This window comes from Ranitomeya variabilis, chromosome 4, assembly GCF_051348905.1.
Source record: "Ranitomeya variabilis isolate aRanVar5 chromosome 4, aRanVar5.hap1, whole genome shotgun sequence".
NCBI classification, from domain to species: domain Eukaryota; kingdom Metazoa; phylum Chordata; class Amphibia; order Anura; family Dendrobatidae; genus Ranitomeya; species Ranitomeya variabilis.
The window spans coordinates 102,553,359-102,575,769 of NC_135235.1; the positions used below are offsets into that span (position 1 = coordinate 102,553,359).

Consider the following 22,411-nt stretch of genomic DNA (forward strand, 5'->3'; position numbering starts at 1 on the left):
CCCCTGTCAGGTAGCCAGCAAATTTCTCTGTCATAGCCCAGGTCAGGGCCAGGAGTTCCAGGCGGAAAGAGCTGTAGTTGACGAGGTTCTTTTCGGTGTCACGGAGGGATCTACTGGCATAGGCTATTACGCGTTCCTTGTTATCTTGGACTTGGGAGAGGACCGCCCCGAGACCTTGAAGGCTGGCGTCGGTGTATAACTGGAACGGCAAGGTGTAGTCTACATATGCCAGAATAGGGGGTGATGTCAGAGCAGCTTGAAGCGCCCGGAAGGATTTTTCTTGGTCGGGCCCCCAGCTGATGCGTCGTCCTCTGGGACTGTTCCCGGTCCCTCGGAGGGTCTCATGCAGTGGTTCCGCAAGCCGGGCAAAGTCCTTGACAAATCGGCGGTAATAGCCCGCTAGCCCCAGGAAAGCCTGGACTTCTTTGATGGTAGTTGGCTGTGGCCACTCTTGGACAGCTGCTATCTTCTCTGGAGAGGGTTGGACACCTTCGGCCGAGATCCGGTGTCCCAGGTAATCAATCTCCTGCTGGAATAGACGGCACTTGCTGGGCTTCAACTTCAAGCCGTGTTTCTTCAAGCGCTGGAACACTTTGCCAAGCTTGTGAAGATGATCCTCGAAGGTGGCAGAGTATACCACGATGTCATCAAGGTATATCAGCGTGAATTCGAAGTTGAAATCTCCCAGACAGCGTTCCATCAGTCTCTGAAAGGTCCCTGGTGCGTTATTCAAGCCGAATGGCATCCGGTCAAACTCGTACAGGCCCATGGGAAGGATGAAGGCGGTCTTTTCTCTGTCCTTCTCACTCATGGGGACCTGCCAATATCCACTGGCCAAGTCTAGAGACGAAAAATATTTGGCCTTTTTCAGGGCGGTCAGTGACTCTTCGATCCGGGGGAGTGGATAGGAGTCCCGGATCGTGCAAGCGTTCAACCGACGGTAGTCTACGCAAAATCTCAGGGATCCATCTTTCTTTTTGACTATCACCACGGGTGCAGCCCATGGGCTCTGGCTTTCCCGCACCACTCCGGCGTGTAGCATAGATTCTAAGAGGCTTTTCACCTCCTGGTATTGTTGAGGTGGTATTTGTCGGTACCTCTCGTGAATAGGGGCAGCATCGCCCGTGGGAATCTCGTGTTGGATACTGGTGGTGTACCCGAAGTCGGTGTCATGCTTTGCAAAGGAGTCTTGGTGTTCTCACAGTAGTTTCTCCATTTGAGAAACTTCCTGTTTGGTGTACTGGGACGGGTCCAGTTGCACTTTTTCCAGTAGTTTTCGCCCAATGTCTTCATCATCTGCTTGAGCATTTATGGCTGAGACAGTTACCATCCAGCCATCTTCTGTAGACGGGGTGAATTGTAAGGGTCCCATGGGGTTTACTTCTGTGGGTAGAGCATATACTCTGGCAAGTTGCATGCCAGCCTCAAGAGCTACACCTACGTCTGCGGTGTTGTTTAGCCTGACAGGGACTCTTCCGTTCCTCACGACGGCTAGGGTGCGGGCGACTAGTGGGTTTAGCTTACTCCCACTTGGAGCCCTCGGCTCGATTAACACTTCAACTCCTTCAAGTTGTCGGTTGGTGTTAAGAGGCAGGGAAATGACTGTCTCTTTTTCAGCGGGCAAAGTAATCCGGGTACGGCGGGGCACTTTAATGGCTGCTAGGGGTAGTTGTTCCTTTGCCATCTGTTGAAGTCCAACGGTCCGGATTACGCGTTGGAATGCCAGACGAGTCGGTTTATGTTTGGTAACTTTCTGCCAGTACTTGGGCCCTTTTCTTGTCAACAGCATAAGGTCCAGGTCTTTCAAGATACTCATTCCGATTATCACTGGGGTCTCAGAGCCGAAGCCTTCCTTGACAATGACGATTCCTCGTTTCCCTAGGTCTTGTCCGCAGGCCTTCGTATCCATCCAGGCGACTCCGGTTACTGGAATAGGTAGGTTATTAGCCGCAATAATCTTAATGGTGGTATCTGGATCACAAGCAGTTCTTGGTTTGAGGTACTTTTCATAAAACTGTTCAGAGATCGTGGTCACTTGCGACCCAGTGTCCATCAATCCTTGCACTGCAACTCCCTCCAAAATAACTTCAAGTGTAGGACTACTCGAGGCGAGAGTACTCCGTTGCTGGCTCTGTTTTTCTATACCCCATTCTCTGTCCCCCCCTGCTGCTCGAACCTCAGCTGCAGGGGTGTCTAGTTTAACGGCGGCCATTGTGGTGAGACCTGGCGTGGTGGCTCTGCTTGTGGATGTAGCTGATATTCTGTTCGTCGTGGTAACTGATGGTTTGTTTGTTGAGGACAACGATTCGCCCTGTGGCGAGGGTCACCACATGACCAACACGGTCCCGCGGGATGTCTAGGTCGTATCCGCTGGTCTCTCTGTCGTTCTAGTGTTAACTGTGACACCTGTTGCTGTAAATCTGCTACCATCTGTTTCAGCTCCTCGGTGTCACTGTTGGGCTGTTTACTGTCTAATATGGATCTGCACGCAGCGCTTTGAGTCCCCACATCCATGACGGGTCCCCTAGAACGTTCTATGGCTTCCTGCTTGACTTCAGCAAAGGTGAGAGTCGGCGTCATCTGAATCAAGTCCTGTAGCGTACGGTTAAGATACTGGTCTCTCAGCCCTATAACGAATTGGTCTCTCAGTACCAGGTCACGAGGAGCTATAGTAGCCAGTTGTTCCCCTTTTGCACAGACTTGTTCAAGGAGTACCTGAAGGGCATTTGCATATTGGGGAATGTCCTCCCATTCAAGCTGTGTCCGTCTGAAGAACAGGTATCGCAGTGTTCCCTGGTACGTAGTAGGTCCATAGGTCTTTTCCAGCACCTGCACCAAATACTCCAATGCACGCTGCCCCCTGACCATCTCCAGTCTGACTGTCGTCCATGCCTCCCCCTCTAGCGTCAGTACCGCCATTTCTGCCAAGGTCTTAGGGTTAATATTATACATTTCTCCCAGTATTCGCACTTGTTCCGCCCACTCTGGTACGGGGTAGTTTCGCCCGCCAAACTTCCTGACCTGGTTTACAATGGACACCGGCGGCGGTTTCTGACTGTACACTGGGCCTGGGTGGGAATCTTGCTGGGCACAGATCCTGCCGACTATGCCAGATGAAGTGTCCGAGGGCAAGGCCGCCCATGCATATCCATGATCTGGCCCAGCAAAACCTCCACACTCAGATTCCATCTTAACAAACGTATCTTTACTGTTATACATTTTTCTTAACACAGCAGAACACAATAATAGACAGTACAAAGTATGCTTATTCACAGAAATAACGTGTAATAACAAACTATCCCTCACTGTCCCTATCCACACGTTACCAGTTCCTTTGCTCCAAGAGGTTATCTTCCCACGTCGCAGGCCTGTCGGTCACAGCAGGGAGACCCTCCAGCCGAAGAGAAAAAAAGGAATTAAACAAAACTTTGTCTCTCAGGTCCAGACTGTAGTCCTTGGGGTTCAGCAGGTAAGGGTGGAATGTTCGGCCTCTCAATAGAGGACCCGCTTACAGTTCATGAGCTCCAGGATCTGTGAAGATGTCACCGCTGAGTGCTCCGCAGTGTGGGAGCTGGGAACAATCTGGATGTCAGCTTCCAAGAGAGAGGGGTAATCCAGGCAACCTTCTATATCGCATCTACAGGAGGACGCCAGCACACACAGACCTCTCTCTGCACCGACTGGTTTCCCGGGCTCTTTCTCTTCTCCCTCCCCTTCCTGTTCACATGACATAACAGGGGGGAGTTTAGCCAATACAGCTTGTTTCTCTGTAATCACATTCGGCATAGGTATAACTTCTGGCCACACGGGGGCAGTGTCTGTCACAGATTCTATGTCAATGATAACGGAACAGCCACAGCCGGCCAGCTCACTACACTGGTGCTGCTGTCTTCTTTATGAGAAAGCCACTAACAGTCTTGTTTGGTGGCTTATCTCCGAGAGAGCAAAGCGATCAGCAGTCTGAAATGGGACATGCCTGATTGACGTCTCCTGCGACAATCAGATGTCTGGGGCCCCCATACACACTAGACTGCCGGCAGAACCTGTCAACTACTTTGACGGATTTGGACAAAATTAGTCTGTGTATGGGATCTTTAGGAAGGAGTTAATTTGCGTGCATTAAGCTATGAAACGTGTCTGGGAATAGAAGCAACTAAGCTGTGCAACCAAATCCTTGTTAATAAATTTTATATTGACCCTAAATACAGACCATCTATCCTTTTAATAGAAGAGTCAGATAACAGAACTCCTCTTGAGAAGAGGGTTTATTTCTACGTTCTACTACCTACCTAGGAGTTTTTTTTGTATAATCTCATTCAATCCCTTATCATATTTTTTTTAAGTTAACTTGACTCATATTGATCTTTATTTTAGGGATTTGCCTTTTTATTGTTGTTATTATTTTAAGAAGTTTTACATACATAAATAAGGTATAAAGTAAATGCAAATAAACTAGAGCTAACAATAACAGACTATTACAGAGAGAAGATGACCTTGTCCTCACCGACTTACAATCTATTTAATTTATTGAACCTTATTTTACATTAACTTTTTTCTTTTTACTTCTAAGAGGAAATAATTGTGCGCCTATCAAAGAATAAAAGTTTGGGATAACACCATAAGGAATTCATTTGATTTATTTTAATTATCTTGTGTCTGACTCATCCAACCAGAAGCCTTTGCCTAAATTTGTCTAAATCTCCGTTTGCAGGCTGCGTCCACAGCCCGACAAGTGGTGCGTACACTTCAACTCTTGGCATGACATTATGTTTTTTTTCCACAGCAGGATGAGGAGGGCACCTATAATTAGCTTGCTAAAAAAGCAAAAAAAAGAAAGCGGCCATTACTGTCCTGACAGAGGAAGGCACGAGACCAAGAACCATGAAAGAGAGAGGAAGAGCAGATGGTGGATGACTAGTGTGTCACTGTCTGGTAAGGTGTCATTTTGTATGTATTACATATAAGATCTTCTTTACTCAGCATTTACTCACACTCTACTATTTAGATTTTGGTGTTTCATTCTTATTATAAGACTTTAGGAAACTATTCCTAGAAATTTTAGATACTACAAGCCATTCCCTAAAGTTGTGGGGATAGATGATAGGGTTGTGAAAAGTCTCCCTACGTCATATGTTTTGTAAGAGTCTACATATCGGTTTCTCGGAAATCTTCAGGTGAATAATTGAGACATGAATATTGTCTTGGAACGTATGTGTATTAAGAAATTAATGGTTCATATATCGAAAACGCCATCAATAATGTTACATAGTGTTAAGAGTTGTTGTGTTAAGAGTGCTGGGACTTGTCTACCAAGAGCAGCCGGGTATTTAACATTATAGTAGGGATTTGATCTATGAAATGAAAATTTTGCCCCAATAAATACATATGGCACTGACTTCTAAATACCCAAAACATGCTAAATGTTAAACTATAACTGACAAGCACAAAATACTGCTGGGAAGCTATTCATTCCAGATTAAGACTTACGAATTGTTTATTATTTTGTTCGTTGCTGCTTTTATATTTATTTGCACATTGATACGAATTTTTTTTTTATGATTTCTGACATTTTTTTGAGAATATGCTATGGTTCTTCATAGTCCTATGAAACATGACAGTGTAATTCCAGGTGAAAACAAAAACACAGCATGATTTTTTTCTACAGTTGTTGGAAATCAATATTCTGTATGTTTATAGATGAGTTCAATTTGGGAGAATTGTTTGTAAATTTAACAAAGGATCAAAGTAAATGAAATGAGTTATTTTTATAGCCTGGCTGTCGCCCTCCCCCTCCACACAAATGCGTACTGTGATGAAGGCATCCATATGGCACAACTTCTAGTGTTTCTTTACAGACAGGGCTGTTAACTGTTAACCCTCAGCAACAGTAAAGTCATCAGATTGTAGGGCGGGAGAAAAATGAGTCCGGGTTTTATGTACTGTGGTGGTTACATATAGTAACAGTTCTTTTATTTTATTAATTCATTTCTTTTTATTTTATTATAAAATTAATAGAAATAAACTTGTCATCTGATTGTCTATTTGTCCAAACTATTTAAATTATTTATCTTTTATCAAATGAATAGAAATATACTGGTCGTGCGAGTGTCTATTTGTACCATTATTTCATTTTACTATTTGCACTCTGATTATTATTTGCAATATTTGCAATATTAAAAATATTATACCGATAACAATTGCAAAGATTCTGATTAAATTATTTGTTAAGGAGTTACGACTAAGAAAAAATTAAAGTAGATTTTCCGACGAAATTTGAAAATACAGCTTTTAACAAGACTGCAACCTGTCTTTATTTTGAAGCCCAAGTCAGTGGTCGTCATGGCCCAACCTGTATAGGAAGTCAAAAATGAAAAAAAGGACGGGTGTCAGTTTACCACTGCACTGAAAGAAATGCCAAAATATCCTGTATGTCGGTGCATGAACTCATCCAGACTGGTAACCTTCAGCGGATAATGGAGAAAGGAGACGAAAGAAGCACAATTTTATGCGTTTCAGATAAGGACTCTCTATAGGCCGAAACGCGTGAGCTTTATATATGCGTTTTTCTTCCGTTTAATTTGACAATATATTTTTTAATGAAGTAAGCTTTGCTAGTAAAAACACATTTTTATAGCCACCATAATTTTTCCTAAAATGCTGGATTAAACCCTCATCCCCTCTTTTTACTCCTGTATAGGAAGTGAATCACTGTAAAACTGCATATGCACATGTGGTGTATCATCACAAGCACTGCCTGGAACCTTAGGATATAAGCAGAGTGTGGCAGAAGACATCCAGAGTTTTCCTCTATTGACAGTTACTATCTTGGGGTCGGTAAAAACCAAGACCCCGGAGAATTTCCGACACTGGAGGGCGGCATATCCTTATTTCTCAGCGCCGTTAAAAAGAGGCACTGAGGAATAAGTACCCTTAACTGCTGCTGTTAAAAGGAGTATCGGCGGTTGTTAAGGGGTTAACACAGCTGTTCTTTTGTGTTGGGGTAAAATATATTGTGCTATTATTCATATTTTATTAGTGTATTAAAAGTTAAGTTTCATAATTTGGTGCTTTTCGGTGAATTAGATTTTTCTTTGGTACATAACATTTGAATTAATTGAGTCAATAATTATGGGTCCATTCTCACATCATGAAATGGGCCCAAAAAGGCCACTTACTGCAGCTGAATTTGGGTCTACGCAGCCATTATGATTTTATCAAATGTGCCTTCAGATAGTAGACCGTATGCTGGAAGAGCTTCGAGCTGGTCCACTGTCACTGCACTTTCAAGTACAAGCTTGGCTGGCAAATATTGAAATGTGTGTGTGCCGTTTTGAGAGTTGAAAAATGAAGGTAACTGAAGGGGATCCACTGAGCTGAGCACAATCGCTCATCACTACTACCCACCAAATAATAGATCAATATTACAATGTAGGTAACAAGGTGTGTGAGATACTTCCTAACTAAACTTAGATCTCCGAATCAATGGTTTACTGTGGTTGAACATGGTGAGCCATTGCCAGATCTAGGCCGAGTCCCTCATGTTAGCCAGTGACAATGTGATCCTTTGCCTGTCGAAGTAAGTGAAAAGTATGGTTTAGGTTGGGGGAAGACAGAGGTCCCAACTTCCTGGCCAAAGTCTTCTGTTGGTTTGCCCTAGTTATGCATGTTAAATCCCCTTCACAAACAATATTAAAATGTGAGCTTAGGCTAGGTTCACATTTGCGGTTGAGTTCGCAGCGTCTTGTCCGCAACCACAAATGCATTGCAAAACGCATGCAAATGCATGATAAGGCTGCGTTTTTTACCCTCATCAACTTATGCATGACGGATAAAAAACGCAACATTTGCACGCGTTCGCATGCGTTTTTGCATGCGTTCGCGTTTTTTATGTGCAAGCATTTGATAGGAGAAAAATTTTCAAGAAGAATGGGCGTGGCTCATGGGAATTCTCTATATAAACCCTTGTACAGATGAAATCCTTACATTTTGCTCCTGTATCCTGAATCAAGATGAATTTTCGCATGGAGAGTTTCTATCGGAATCTGGATTTGGGTGTCAACTTGTTTCTTTCCTTTGCATTTGCTTGTGAGCAAGAACGGAAAAGAGAAAAACAGAGAAGACGGCGTCAGCGCTTTTGGCAGCACCCGATTCATGAACTACGACAGAGCCGTGGAGCCTACAACTCCTTATTCAGTGAGCTCCATGAAAACCCAGAGAAATATTTCGAGTACACAAGGATGTCTCAAGACAGCTTTATGGAACCGCGTACAAGGAGCCATCAGCAAGCAGGATACCCAGGAACGTCTGCTGGTGACACTAAGGTACGTAATATTTAAACATTAACGCGTGACATAATTTTTATTGTTCTGCAATGTACTTAATTTTGTTCCCTTTTTTTGTTTTGCTTAAATACTGTCCTAAATATTATTGTTCTAAAAGCAATGTTCTTTCTCTTTTTTTTTTTCTTTCTTTCTCTGTTTTGCAAAACCCCAGTCATAAAAATTATTGTTCTGATTTATTTTTTTCTTTCTCTTTTCGGCAGATTCCTGGCTAATGGAGAGAACCTATCATCGCTCCATTTCCAGTTCCGGATAGGAATTTCCACATTATTGCAGACACCTGCTGGGCTTTGTGGCATGTTCTCTGTGCAGAATTTATCCCCCCTACCCACCACGGAAATCTGGCAGCAAACTGCAGACCAATTTTTTGAAGTTTGTAATTTCCCCAACTGTATGGGAGCAGTAGATGGAAAACATATCAGGATTACCAAACCGGCTGGAACTGAATCCGAGTATTTTAATTATAAAAAAATATTTTTCCATAGTGCTCATGGCGATTACAGCTGCTGACTGTAGGTTTGTCACCATGGACATTAGATCTTTTGGCCGTGGTAATGACTCCCAGACATTTAAAAACTTGGACATGGGCCAACGGTTGTATGGGAATCATTTTAATTTCCCCCTGCCACAACGTATTCCCAACACTCAAGGCTCGCCAACGCCATTTGTTGTGGTTGGGGATGAGGCCTTTCAGATGTGTGGAAACCTCCTGAAACCATACTCCAGTCAGGACTTGAACCACACAAAAAGGATTTTTAATTACAGACTGACCAGGGCACGAAGAAAAGTTGAGTGTGCCTTTGGTATCCTTGTCTCAAAATGGCGCATTTTAGGGACAGCCATTAATCTGAAAATTGAGACAGTCGAAAAGGTGGTCAAAGCATGTGTGGTTCTGCACAACTATAATGGCAAAAGAGAGACCCAACATTGAACTTGATGAGCCTGTTTGTAACCCATTGCCAGATTACTATCATAACCCTCTCAGGACAACAGTTGAAGTTGCCCAAATGAGGGATACATTTGCGTACTACTTTGTTTCTGAGAGTGGATGTCTGTCCTGGCAAAATGACATGGTTTAGTGTTCTTGTAGTCTTGTGTATTGTTATGTACCTGTAATTATTAAAATGTATTTTAATGTTTGCTGACAATAAAAGACCACTAGTTAAACACCTGTTCCAAGTGCCCTCTATATTAGAATATTTTTTTTTAAGTTTAAGAAGGTGATCACCGGTTCACAACAACAGTTTTTATAAAATCCACTTGGATTGAGATCCAATTGGGATCCATTGCATGAGACAGGGATTGGATTATAACCAAATTGGGTTATGTAACCCATGTTTTACACTACACCTCTTCACTCTGAGGTCAGTGCTATGGTAGATTACATTGCATTAGCTCCATTGTCTCTTCAGTCTGCATTTCTATATATTAATGCAGACTGAAGAGATGATGGAGCTAATCCACCTCATATCTTTACTCACCTGCCCATGTGTCAGAACTAGTGCACTCAAGATGCAGAAAACACTGCATCCTGAGTGCACTAGTGCTGACACCTGGGCAGGTGAGCATTGTTGACCCCTGACCTTTTTTGCTGTATTAATATATTTTTTTGGAGGATTTTCAGTCCTCATTGCGTTTTTGCCACCTCATAGTTCCCTTGCACATACATAGCTGCTGTGTAAACCAAATAAAAAAGAGCAGTAGATTGTGTGTCATGGAGCTATGAGATGGCAAAACCACAGTGTGTGTACACGGTGACCTGTGTGTTGACGGTGCACGGTGTGTGTTGCCGTCGAGGACAGAGACAAAGATCAAACAGTGATTGGGGGAAAACAACACAAATTTATTTACAAGAAAAAATTTACTTTTATGAACCGATGAGGGGTAAATGTTATGGACCTGGGGGGTGTGAAGCTGGGATGATTGGCTACAGGTGGGCGTAGAAAGGGGTTCCAGGGGAAGGGGTAACTAAACTTGTGGGGTCTGAGAGGTCAAGGATGGAAGTAGACACGTTAGGAGTGGAAGCATGGGACAGGAGAGACACATTGGAAGCGAGAGAAAAACTGGACAGCACAGACATATTGGGAGGTGAGGGTGGAGGTAGTATAACACTTCTGCTGCCTTTAGTCCTTTTTGCTTTCAGTCCAGTTTTATGCGATATCCTCCTTTTTTGTGTCTCCTTGGGAGGGTGGGAGTGGTGGGGTCAGCAGGGCGTGTATGAACTGGACCCGGCCTGGTGGTGGCGGTAGACAGCCGTGCAGATTCTTCTGACGGCCTAGTGGTGGTGGCGGTGGACAGCCGTGCAGGTTCTTCAGGTGGCCTACTGATGGTGGCAGTGGTCAGCCGTGCAGGAGCAGGACTCGGCATGGTGGTGGTCGAGTGGATTGCAGCAGCACCCGGCATGGTGGTGGCGGTGTATGTTGTGAATTTGCTTTTTGCTCCCTCTAGTGGTTACTAGTTTTTTGACTCTGGTTTTTCTGTAATTCCTTTTATCCGCACCTGGGTCGTTAGTTAGGGGTGTTGCTATATAAGCTCCCTAGACCTTCAGTTCAATGCCTGGCAACGTAGTTATCAGAGCTAGTCTGCTGTGCTCTTGTCTACTGATCCTGGTTCCAGTTATATCAGCTAAGTCTGCCTTTTGCTTTTTGCTATTTGTTTTGGTTTTGTATTTTTGTCCAGCTTGTTCCAAATCTATATCCTGACCTTTGCTGGAAGCTCTAGGGGGCTGGTGTTCTCCCCCCGGACCGTTAGACGGTTCGGGGGTTCTTGAATTTCCAGTGTGGATTTTGATAGGGTTTTTGTTGACCATATAAGTTACCTTTCTTTATTCTGCTATCAGTAAGCGGGCCTCTCTGTGCTAAACCTGGTTCATTTCTGTGTTTGTCATTTCCTCTTACCTCACCGTTATTATTTGTGGGGGGCTTCTATCCAGCTTTGGGGTCCCCTTCTCTGGAGGCAAGAAAGGTCTTTTGTTTTCCTCTACTAGGGGTAGCTAGATTCTCCGGCTGGAGCGTGTCATCTAGAATCAAGATCAGGAATGATCCCCGGCTACTTCTAGTGTTGGCGTTAGGAGTAGATATATGGTCAACCCAGTTACCACTGCCCTATGAGCTGGATTTTTGTATTCTGCAGACTTCCACGTACCTCTGAGACCCTCGCCATTGGGGTCATAACAGTTTGCCAGGCCAGTATTAAATGTTTAATGCGTTGCAGAAGAGGGATTATAAGAAAGAAGATTCTGAGTTTTTTTTTTTTTTTTTTTCTTTCTTCTTCCCCTTTACCTCAGAGTGGCTATGCTTGCTGCAGACATGAATGTCCAGACCTTGATTACAAGTGTGGACCAGCTGGCTACTCGTGTGCAGGGCATACAAGACTATGTTATCAGAAATCCTAGGTCAGAACCTAAAATACCGATTCCTGAACTGTTTTCCGGAGACAGGTTTAAGTTTAGGAATTTTGTGAATAATTGTAAATTGTTTTTGTCCCTGAGACCCTGTTCATCTGGAGACTCTGCTCAGCAAGTAAAAATAGTTATTTCGTTCTTACGGGGCGACCCTCAGGATTGGGCTTTTTCGCTGGCGCCAGGAGATCCGGCATTGGCTGATATTGATGCGTTTTTTCTGGCGCTCGGTTTACTTTATGAGGAACCCAATCTTGAGATTCAGGCAGAAAAGGCCTTGCTGGCTATGTCTCAGGGGCAGGACGAGGCTGAAGTGTATTGCCAAAAATTTCGGAAATGGTCCGTGCTGACACATTGGAACGAGTGTGCACTGGCCGCTAATTTTAGAAATGGCCTATCTGAAGCCATTAAGAATGTTATGGTGGGTTTTCCCATTCCCACAGGTCTCAATGATACTATGGCACTGGCTATTCAAATTGACCGGCGGTTGCGGGAGCGCAAAACCGCAAATTCCCTCATGGTGTTGTCTGAACAGACACCTAATTCGGTGCAATGTGATAGAAAAACCGCAAATTCCCTCATGGTGTTGTCTGAACAGACACCTGATTTAATACAATGTGATAGAATCCTGACTAGAAATGAGCGGAAAATTCATAGACGCCGGAATGGCTTGTGCTACTACTGTGGTGATTCTACACATGTTATCTCAGCATGCTCTAAACGTATAGCTAAGGTTGTTAGTCCTGTCACCGTTGGTAATTTGCAACCTAAATTTATTCTGTCTGTAACTTTGATTTGCTCACTGTCGTCTTATCCTGTCATGGCGTTTGTAGATTCAGGTGCTGCCCTGAGTCTTATGGATCTGTCATTTGCTAAGCACTGTGGTTTTACTCTTGAACCATTAGAAAATCCTATTCCTCTTAGGGGTATTGATGCTACGCCATTGGCAGCAAATAAACCGCAGTATTGGACACAGGTTATCATGTGCATGACTCCTGAACACCGCGAGGTGATACGTTTCCTGGTTTTACATAAAATGCATGATTTGGTTGTTTTAGGGCTGCCATGGTTACAGACCCATAATCCAGTCCTGGACTGGAAGGCTATGTCAGTCTCAAGTTGGGGCTGTCGTGGTATTCATGGGGATTCCCTGCCTGTGTCTATTGCTTCTTCTACGCCTTCGGAAGTTCCGGAGTATTTGTCTGATTATCAGGATGTCTTCAGTGAGTCTGAGTCCAGTGCACTGCCTCCTCATAGGGACTGTGACTGTGCTATAGATTTGATCCCAGGCAGTAAGTTTCCTAAGGGAAGACTGTTTAATCTGTCGGTACCTGAACATACCGCTATGCGTTCATATATCAGGGAGTCTCTGGAGAAAGGACATATTCGTCCGTCTTCTTCCCCCCTTGGTGCGGGATTCTTTTTTGTGGCAAAAAAGGACGGATCTTTGAGACCTTGTATTGATTATCGGCTTTTAAATAAGATCACTGTCAAATTTCAGTATCCTTTACCGCTGTTGTCTGACTTGTTTGCCCGGATTAAAGGTGCCAAGTGGTTCACCAAGATAGACCTTCGTGGTGCGTACAACCTTGTGCGCATTAAGCAAGGTGATGAATGGAAAACCGCATTCAATACGCCCGAAGGTCATTTTGAGTACTTGGTGATGCCTTTTGGGCTCTCCAATGCGCCTTCAGTTTTTCAGTCCTTTATGCATGACATTTTCCGGAAGTATCTGGATAAATTTTTGATTGTTTATCTGGATGATATTTTGTTTTTTTCTGATGATTGGGATTCGCATGTGGAGCAGGTCAGGTTGGTCTTTAAAATTTTGCGTGAAAATTCTTTGTTTGTCAAGGGCTCAAAGTGTCTCTTTGGTGTACAGAAGGTTCCCTTTTTGGGGTTCATTTTTTCCCCTTCTGCTGTGGAGATGGACCCAGTCAAGGTCCGAGCTATTCTTGATTGGACTCAGCCCTCGTCGGTTAAGAGTCTTCAGAAGTTCTTGGGTTTCGCTAACTTCTACCGTCGTTTTATCGCTAATTTTTCTAGCATTGTGAAACCGTTGACGGATATGACCAAGAAGGGCTCCGATGTAGCTAACTGGGCTCCTGCTGCCGTGGAGGCTTTCCAGGAGTTGAAGCGTCGGTTTACTTCGGCGCCTGTTTTGTGCCAGCCCGATGTCTCACTTCCCTTTCAGGTTGAGGTGGATGCTTCAGAGATTGGAGCAGGGGCCGTTTTGTCGCAGAGAGGCCCTGGTTGCTCTGTTATGAAACCTTGTGCCTTTTTCTCCAGGAAGTTTTCGCCTGCCAAGCGAAATTATGATGTGGGCAATCGGGAGTTGTTGGCCATGAAATGGGCATTTGAGGAGTGGCGTCATTGGCTCGAGGGTGCTAAGCATCGTGTGGTGGTCTTGACTGATCACAAAAATCTGATGTATCTCGAGTCTGCTAAACGCCTTAATCTGAGACAGGCCCGCTGGTCATTGTTTTTCTCCCGCTTTGATTTTGTTGTCTCGTATTTACCAGGTTCAAAGAATGTGAAGGCCGATGCTCTTTCTAGGAGCTTTGTGCCTGATGCTCCTGGAGTCGCTGATCCTGTTGGTATTCTTAAAGATGGAGTTATCTTGTCAGCTATTTCTCCGGATCTGCGACGTGTGTTGCAGAGATTTCAGGCTGATAGGCCTGAGTCTTGTCCACCTGACAGACTGTTTGTCCCGGATAAATGGACCAGCAGAGTCATTTCCGAGGTTCATTCCTCGGTGTTGGCAGGTCACCCGGGAATTTTTGGCACCAGAGATCTGGTGGCCAGGTCCTTTTGGTGGCCTTCCTTGTCAAGGGATGTGCGGTCATTTGTGCAGTCCTGTGGGACTTGTGCTCGAGCTAAGCCTTGCTGTTCTCGTGCCAGCGGTTTGCTCTTGCCCTTGCCTGTCCCGAAGAGACCTTGGACACATATCTCCATGGATTTCATTTCTGATCTTCCGCTATCTCAGGGCATGTCCGTTATCTGGGTGATATGTGATCGCTTCTCCAAGATGGTCCATTTGGTTCCTTTGCCTAAGCTGCCTTCCTCTTCCGATCTGGTTCCTGTGTTTTTCCAGAACGTGGTTCGTTTGCACGGCATCCCTGAGAATATTGTGTCAGACAGAGGATCCCAGTTCGTTTCTAGGTTCTGGCGATCCTTTTGTAGTAGGATGGGCATTGATTTGTCGTTTTCGTCTGCTTTCCATCCTCAGACTAATGGACAGACGGAGCGAACCAATCAGACTTTGGAGGCTTATTTGAGGTGTTTTGTCTCTGCTGATCAGGAGATTGGGTGACATTCTTGCCGTTGGCTGAGTTTGCCCTTAATAATCGGGCTAGTTCCGCCACCTTGGTTTCGCCTTTTTTCTGCAACTCTGGTTTCCATCCTCGCTTTTCTTCGGGTCATGTGGAGCCTTCTGACTGTCCTGGGGTGGATTCTGTGGTAGATAGGTTGCAGCGGATCTGGAATCATGTGGTGGACAACTTGAAGTTGTCACAGGAGAGGGCTCAGCGCTTTGCCAACCGCCGCCGCGGTGTGGGTCCCCGACTACGCGTTGGGGATTTGGTATGGCTTTCTTCCCGCTTTGTTCCTATGAAGGTCTCCTCTCCCAAATTTAAACCTCGTTTTATTGGGCCTTACAAGATATTGGAAATCCTTAATCCTGTATCTTTTCGTCTGGATCTTCCTGTGTCGTTTGCTATTCACAATGTATTTCATAGGTCCTTGTTGCGGCGGTACATTGTGCCTGTAGTTCCTTCTGCTGAGCCTCCTGCTCCGGTGTTGGTTGAGGGCGAGTTGGAGTACGTGGTGGAGAAGATCTTGGATTCTCGCCTCTCCAGGTGGAGGCTTCAGTACCTGGTCAAGTGGAAGGGCTATGGTCAGGAGGATAATTCCTGGGTGGTCGCCTCTGATGTTCATGCGGCCGATTTAGTTCGTGCCTTTCATGCCGCTCATCCTGATCGCCCTGGTGGTCGTGGTGAGGGTTCGGTGACCCCTCACTAAGGGGGGGGTACTGTTGTGAATTTGCTTTTTGCTCCCTCTAGTGGTTACTAGTTTTTTGACTCTGGTTTTTCTGTCATTCCTTTTATCCGCACCTGGGTCGTTAGTTAGGGGTGTTGCTATATAAGCTCCCTAGACCTTCAGTTCAATGCCTGGCAACGTAGTTATCAGAGCTAGTCTGCTGTGCTCTTGTCTACTGATCCTGGTTCCAGTTATATCAGCTAAGTCTGCCTTTTGCTTTTTGCTATTTGTTTTGGTTTTGTATTTTTGTCCAGCTTGTTCCAAATCTATATCCTGACCTTTGCTGGAAGCTCTAGGGGGCTGGTGTTCTCCCCCCGGACCGTTAGACGGTTCGGGGGTTCTTGAATTTCCAGTGTGGATTTTGATAGGGTTTTTGTTGACCATATAAGTTACCTTTCTTTATTCTGCTATCAGTAAGCGGGCCTCTCTGTGCTAAACCTGGTTCATTTCTGTGTTTGTCATTTCCTCTTACCTCACCGTTATTATTTGTGGGGGGCTTCTATCCAGCTTTGGGGTCCCCTTCTCTGGAGGCAAGAAAGGTCTTTTGTTTTCCTCTACTAGGGGTAGCTAGATTCTCCGGCTGGAGCGTGTCATCTAGAATCAACGTAGGAATGATCCCCGGCTACTTCTAGTGTTGGCGTTAGGAGTAGATATATGGTCAACCCAGTTACCACTGCCCTATGAGCTGGATTTTTGTATTCTGCAGACTTCCACGTACCTCTGAGACCCTCGCCATTGGGGTCATAACAGGTGTAGTGGTGTGCGGCAGGACTGGACATGGTGGTGTCCGTATAGTGGTATGCAGCAGAACTCGGTATTGATGTTAAGTGTGTAATTGGTGGCACCGGTGGAAATACCACCTGTGCCTGGTGGAAGTACCGAGTCTGCTGCATAGCCTGAACATAAGCAGCGTTGCAGGCATGCATCACGTTGAGCTGGAGTTCAGGAATAATGTGTTCCGACATGCCCTGCTCTATCTGATTAAAAAAATGGTGTGCTGGTCTCTGGAGGTCGGCTTTTAGACAGTTAAGGCATTGGTTGACATCCTGGAAAAGTGTGTTAATATGGGTCAGACCACTTTCCAGTCTATCTCCCAGCGCCTTTAAGCCATTCTGGAAGACCGAGCTCAAGTGAATAAACTCGGGCATGAGTGACCTGTTCGAGGCCTTCTGCTGCTGGCGGGAAGAGCCCAAAAAAAGAGGCAGAGAACTGGGACAGGGAAACATCTGCTGCCTGTTCTCCAGCCTGTGACGCCGGCCCACTTGCTGCTTCGCTGGTGGATGGCTGGGACTGGTCCATGGCAGTTCGATGAGTGACCGCTCTAGAGGACAATCCAGGTTCGAGGGTGCTGCTACAGGTTCTGTGAAAAGAAAAGAAAAGTAAACATTACTACCAAAAAATAACAAATGTAAAAGCGCCAACTCCTCTGGAATAGAAAAAATCAGATTAGTGAATACAGCACAATGGAATACAACACAAAAATACTTGCGTTCTCTGAGCAAGGACAGGACTCATGAAACCCAGCAGCCGGTGGTACTTGTATTTCCCTATCCTTGCTGCAGCACCACTGCAAACTTGGATCTCCTGTCTCAGGGTCTTGTTGAAGCGATCCTTCATCGAACGCCAACGGGTTTTGACTTTGATCACTGTGAATAGGGGAAAAAAATAGCTAAACATTGCACTTTAGGCCAGGATCACACAACCGCGTGTGATGCGAGAAACTCGCAGGAGTTTATCGCATCACACATGGTTGTGTGATCTCGGCCTTCAGGTTCACTGCTGCATCAGACCACACTGCAATGCTTACGAAAAGCCTTTCAGACTCGTGACTTGGCGTTGTCCCATCCATCAGTGCTTGGGCCACTTCATTCCACAGCCACCGAATCACCACAGCGTCCGAGTGCTCCTGCTCCCGGGTGTCCCACAATGCAACTCGCTCCTGCACCAAGGTGATGAGGAGGTCATTGTCTATAAAGTCCTCCTCCCATTGTGGAACCTAGAAATGAAAAAAATACATTAATGTTGGAAAGATAAAACACTTAAAACAAGAAAAAGTAAAAAAAAAAAGTCAAGAGTCCTAAAAACAGTCAAGAATAAATAAAAACAGTCAAGAGTACCAACAACAGTCAAGAATAAATAAAAACAGTCAAGAATACTTACACGCCGTCTTGCCACCGGAGCTTGGGCCTGAGTCTGCTGCTCCTGCTCATCTGCACTGGAAGGGTTCTGTAAAAATAAAAATAAATATTTTGCCACATGTGTAATAGTGACAGTGAATACTTACCAAGCAAAGCAAATGTACTCACTTCAGTCTCCTGTCCTGTGTGTGAGCTCTGGAGGACATGATGAGGAATGCTGCAAGAGAGACAGAAATGATTTCAGACTGCAGGGAGAAAAAGAGACAGGCAGACATATAGCTTGTATACTTACATTTTGATAGAGTCTTCCAAACTTGATGCTGCAATGCTTGTACCGCTTCCAGAGTCTTGGGAGTAATGGACTTCCACTGCCCACACCTTCTTTATAAGGTTTGTTTGGAGTCTAGCTTAAAACAAGTTCCTAGACATGTTTACTCATAAGAACGCATGCGTACGCAAATGCAAGCCCTTGCGTACGCGTGCATTCCCATAGACTGTAATGTGTTTATTTGGCCCACTCCTTCCGCATGCCTCTGCATGCGTGTGGCGGCAGAAATTTGCCGCCACAAAAATTCTACGATGGTGCGTCAGCCGCAAACTGCAAAAATACGCATTTGCGAATCACCTGGGATGACGTCGCGGTCACGCGACCATGACGTCACAAAGGTCCTTATTATTTTTAACATTCTATCTTTTACTATTGATGCTGTATAGGCAGCATCAATAGTAAAAAGATGGTCACACTTGTCAAGCACTATACTTGACAAGTGTGACCAACCTGTCAATCACTTTTCCAAGCGATGCTTCAAATCGCTTGGAAAACGCAAGCATTCTGCAAGCTAAAAACGCTTGCAAAACATTTGTGTTTTGCAGGAAAACGCATGCGAATTACGCATGCGTTTTACCTGCGGCAGGGAGTTGCGGAAACGCTGCTGACATTTCCACAGCATTTCTGCAACGATAGCCTCAAGGTGATTTAAGTAAATACGGTACATTATGATTGACTGAATATGTTGTGAGCTGTCACCAAATTGAGGTTACAGTTGGCTGCATGCATATATACACCCACAATGCCTACTAGCGACTATGGTCCACATAGCCAGCATCCCTGTTATCCCACAATTTGGGCCTTTCTTGAATAAGGCCAGCAGCATTTCCACATTCATGCTATGTGCCAATTTGTTGTTTTTTGTGGAGGTGTGTTTTGTTTTTTTTTTAGCTCTTCACATCACTTGTCCCAATTACTGAATTTCCTGTGATGGCCAGATGTAATTTCTGGATCTTTTGACAAATCACAGCTGTCATCAACCCCATCGAAGATTAACCCGATTGGCACTGCAGCAGAACAATCAGGAAGAGCCAAGCTAAGAGGCAGAATTGGCACATCTAATGAATGCACCAGTTCTGAGGCGGCTGCGGGCTGGTATTTTTATGCTGGGAAGTACCCAATAACCAGAGACATTCCCAGTCTGATAATATAAGAGAGCTTTACCTTGGCTGGTTATCACAAATAGGATGGACTCCACTTAGTTTTTTTCATTTATTTATTACAAGTACAAAAAACTACATACACAGCACTAATTATATAACTTGCAGTTATCTACAAGTGGTTCTCACATAATTAGAATATCATCAAAAAGTTAATTTATTTCAGTTCTTCAATGCAAAAAGTGAAACTAAATATTATATAGATTCATTATAAACAGAGTGATCTATTTCAGGTGTTTATTTCTGTTAACCCCGAAGGTGGTTTCCATGTTAATGACCTGGTCAATTTTTACAATTCTGACCACTATCCCTTTATGAGGTAATAACTCTGGAATGCTTTCATGGATCCTGGTGATTCTGAGACTGTTTTCTCGTGACATATTGCACTTCATGATAGTGGTAAAATTTCCTTGATATAACTTGCGTTTATTTGTGCAAAAAATGGAAATTTGGCGAAAATGTTGCAATTTTCCCACTTGGAATTTCCATGCCCTTAAATCACAAAGATATGTCACACAAAATACTTAATAAGTAACATTTCCCACATGTCTACTTTACATCAGCACAATTTTGGAACCAAAGTTTTATTTTGTTAGGAAGTTATAAGGGTTAGGCCGGCGTCACACTGGCATATTGCATCCTATGCGAGAGCAGAGCAGGAGCCGGGTGTCATGCGTCTGTGCTCCGATTCTCTCGCACAGGGAGGATCGGATCACAGCTCCATTGCTGGGGTCCGCTTATAACGCACAGGCTTATATGGGTGCGAGTGAGCCGAGAGTTTTCCTCGGTCCGTGACAATCGCAGCATGCTGCGATTGTCTCGGACCAAGGAAAACGGACGACAAAAAGTCGGCTGCTGGGAGCTGCCCCATAGCTTAACATTGGTCCGAGTGCAATGCGATTTTTGTATCGCATTGCACTCGGCCGTTTAAAACGCCAGTGTGACGCCAGCCCTAGGGTAAGGTTCCACGTTGCGGATTGCTGGCGCTTTGGACGGAGCGGAAAACTCGCTCTGCCCAAAGCGCCGCCCCCTTTTGAAGGCGTGGTGTTTCCGGATGTGTTCATTGCACACATCCGGAATCTCCGCACCCCATACATAGGGCCCTGTGATTTACCGGACATGCTGCGATCTAAAAAGGCGTGTCGCAAGTCCGGAAACACAGGGCCGCCGGATGCGTGTTCGCACGCATAATGGAGACGGGATTTCGTAAAATCCCCTCCACTATGTGTAACATCTGGATGCTGCGGATTGAACTCTGCGGTTGTATGCAGCGTTCAATCCGCAGCTAATTCGGATGTAATCCGGCCCGTGGACATGCACCCTTGAAAGTTAAACAGCGATTTCTCATTTTTACATTTTTTTTTTTTAGAAACCACATAACATTTTAAGTCACTTTGAGGGGTCTATATGATAGCAAATACCCAATAGCGACACCATTCTAAAAACTTCACCCCTCAAAGTGCTCAAAACCATATTCAAGAAGTTTATTACCCGTTCAGGTGCTTCACAGGAATTTTTGGAATGTTTAAAAAAATTAACGTTTAACTTTTTTTCACAAAAAATTTACTTCAGATCCAAATTTTTTTATTTTACCAAGGATAACAGGAGAAATTGTACCACAAAAGGTGTTGTGCAATTTTTACTGAGTACTCTGATACCCCATATGTGAGGGTAAACCACTGTTTGGGCGCATTGCAGAGCTCGGAAGGGAAGGAGCGCCGTTTTACTTTTTCAATGCAAAATTGGCTGGAATTGAGATCGGGCGCCATGTCGCGTTTGGGGAGCCCCTGATGTGCCTAAACAGTGGAAACCCCCCACAAGTGACACCATTTTGTTAACTAGACTACCCCAAGGAACTTATCTAGATGTGTGGTGAGTACTTTGAACCCCCAAGTGCTTCACAGAAGTTTATAAAGTTGAGCCATAAAAATAAAAAATAATATTTTTTCCATATTTTTTTTTCTCTTCACACCCATTTTTTTGATTTACCAAGGGTAATAGGAGAAATCGGACCCCAAGATTTGTGAAATTTCTCTTCAGTACATTGATACCCCATATGTACGGGAATACTACTTTTGAGGCACAGTGCAAAGCTCAGAAGGGAAGAGGCGCCATATTGGAGTTCAGATTTTGCAGGAATAGTTTGAGGGTGCCATGTCACATTGGCAGAGCCCCTGAGGTGTCAGAACAACAGAAACTCCCTGTATATGAACCACTGAGCGGTGAAGAAAGAATAAATTACATTTTTACCATTAAAATGTTGTTTTAGCCCAAAGTTTTAAATTTTTCTAAGGGCTAATAGGAATTTTTTTTTACAACATACTGAGGTCCATTTTTTCCTGAGTGTGCCAATATCCTACATGTAATCAGGAAATATTTTTCAGGCACAGTGCAAAGCTCAGAAAGCAAGGAGCGCCAGATTTTACTGTTATGGTTTGCAGGTGCCATGCCCACTGGGAGAGCCCATGAGGTGCCAGCACAGCAGAACCCCCTGTAATTGACCCCATTTTACGAACTACACCTCTCAATGAATTTATCTAGGGGTGCAGTAATCATATTGATACCGTGGGTGTGTCACAGAATTCTATACCATTGGGCAGTGAAGACAAAATAACTACATTTTTACCCCCAAAATTTTGGTTTAGCCAAAGATTTTACATTTTCACACAAGAAGTGGGTAAAAAAGGCATCAAAATTTGTCCCACAATTTCTACTGAAGGTGGCAATACCCTATATGCGGCTGTACAGTACTACTTAGCCATACGGGAGACTCGGGAGGAACAGAGCACTATTTGCCTATTCAAGTGAATGGGTCTGTGCACATGTCAGTGTGTCTGTGGGCAAAACACACTGACATGTCTGTTTTTTCATGTCAGCACGGGCCACAAAACATTTCGCACATGTGCATACGCATAACACACATTGACGTAATCCATGTGACTTGCATCGGTGCTGGGGAAGAAGCCTACCCTTGCTGCTGCTAATAAAAGTGACAGCAGGAACGGCTG

The 22,411-nt window shown here is 44.6% G+C and overlaps 1 protein-coding gene across 2 annotated transcripts in view; it reads left to right on the forward strand.

Moving 5' to 3' along the window:
* Positions 1-4,796: 4,796 nt before the first annotated feature.
* The window catches only part of MYPN (myopalladin), a 285,718-nt gene continuing 268,103 nt past the window's right edge, over positions 4,797-22,411 (forward strand). For both annotated transcript variants that reach the window (XM_077258986.1, XM_077258987.1), the window contains exon 1: positions 4,797-4,932. The gene's annotated coding sequence lies outside the window, so the exon portion shown is untranslated. The remainder of the gene's footprint in view (positions 4,933-22,411) is intronic.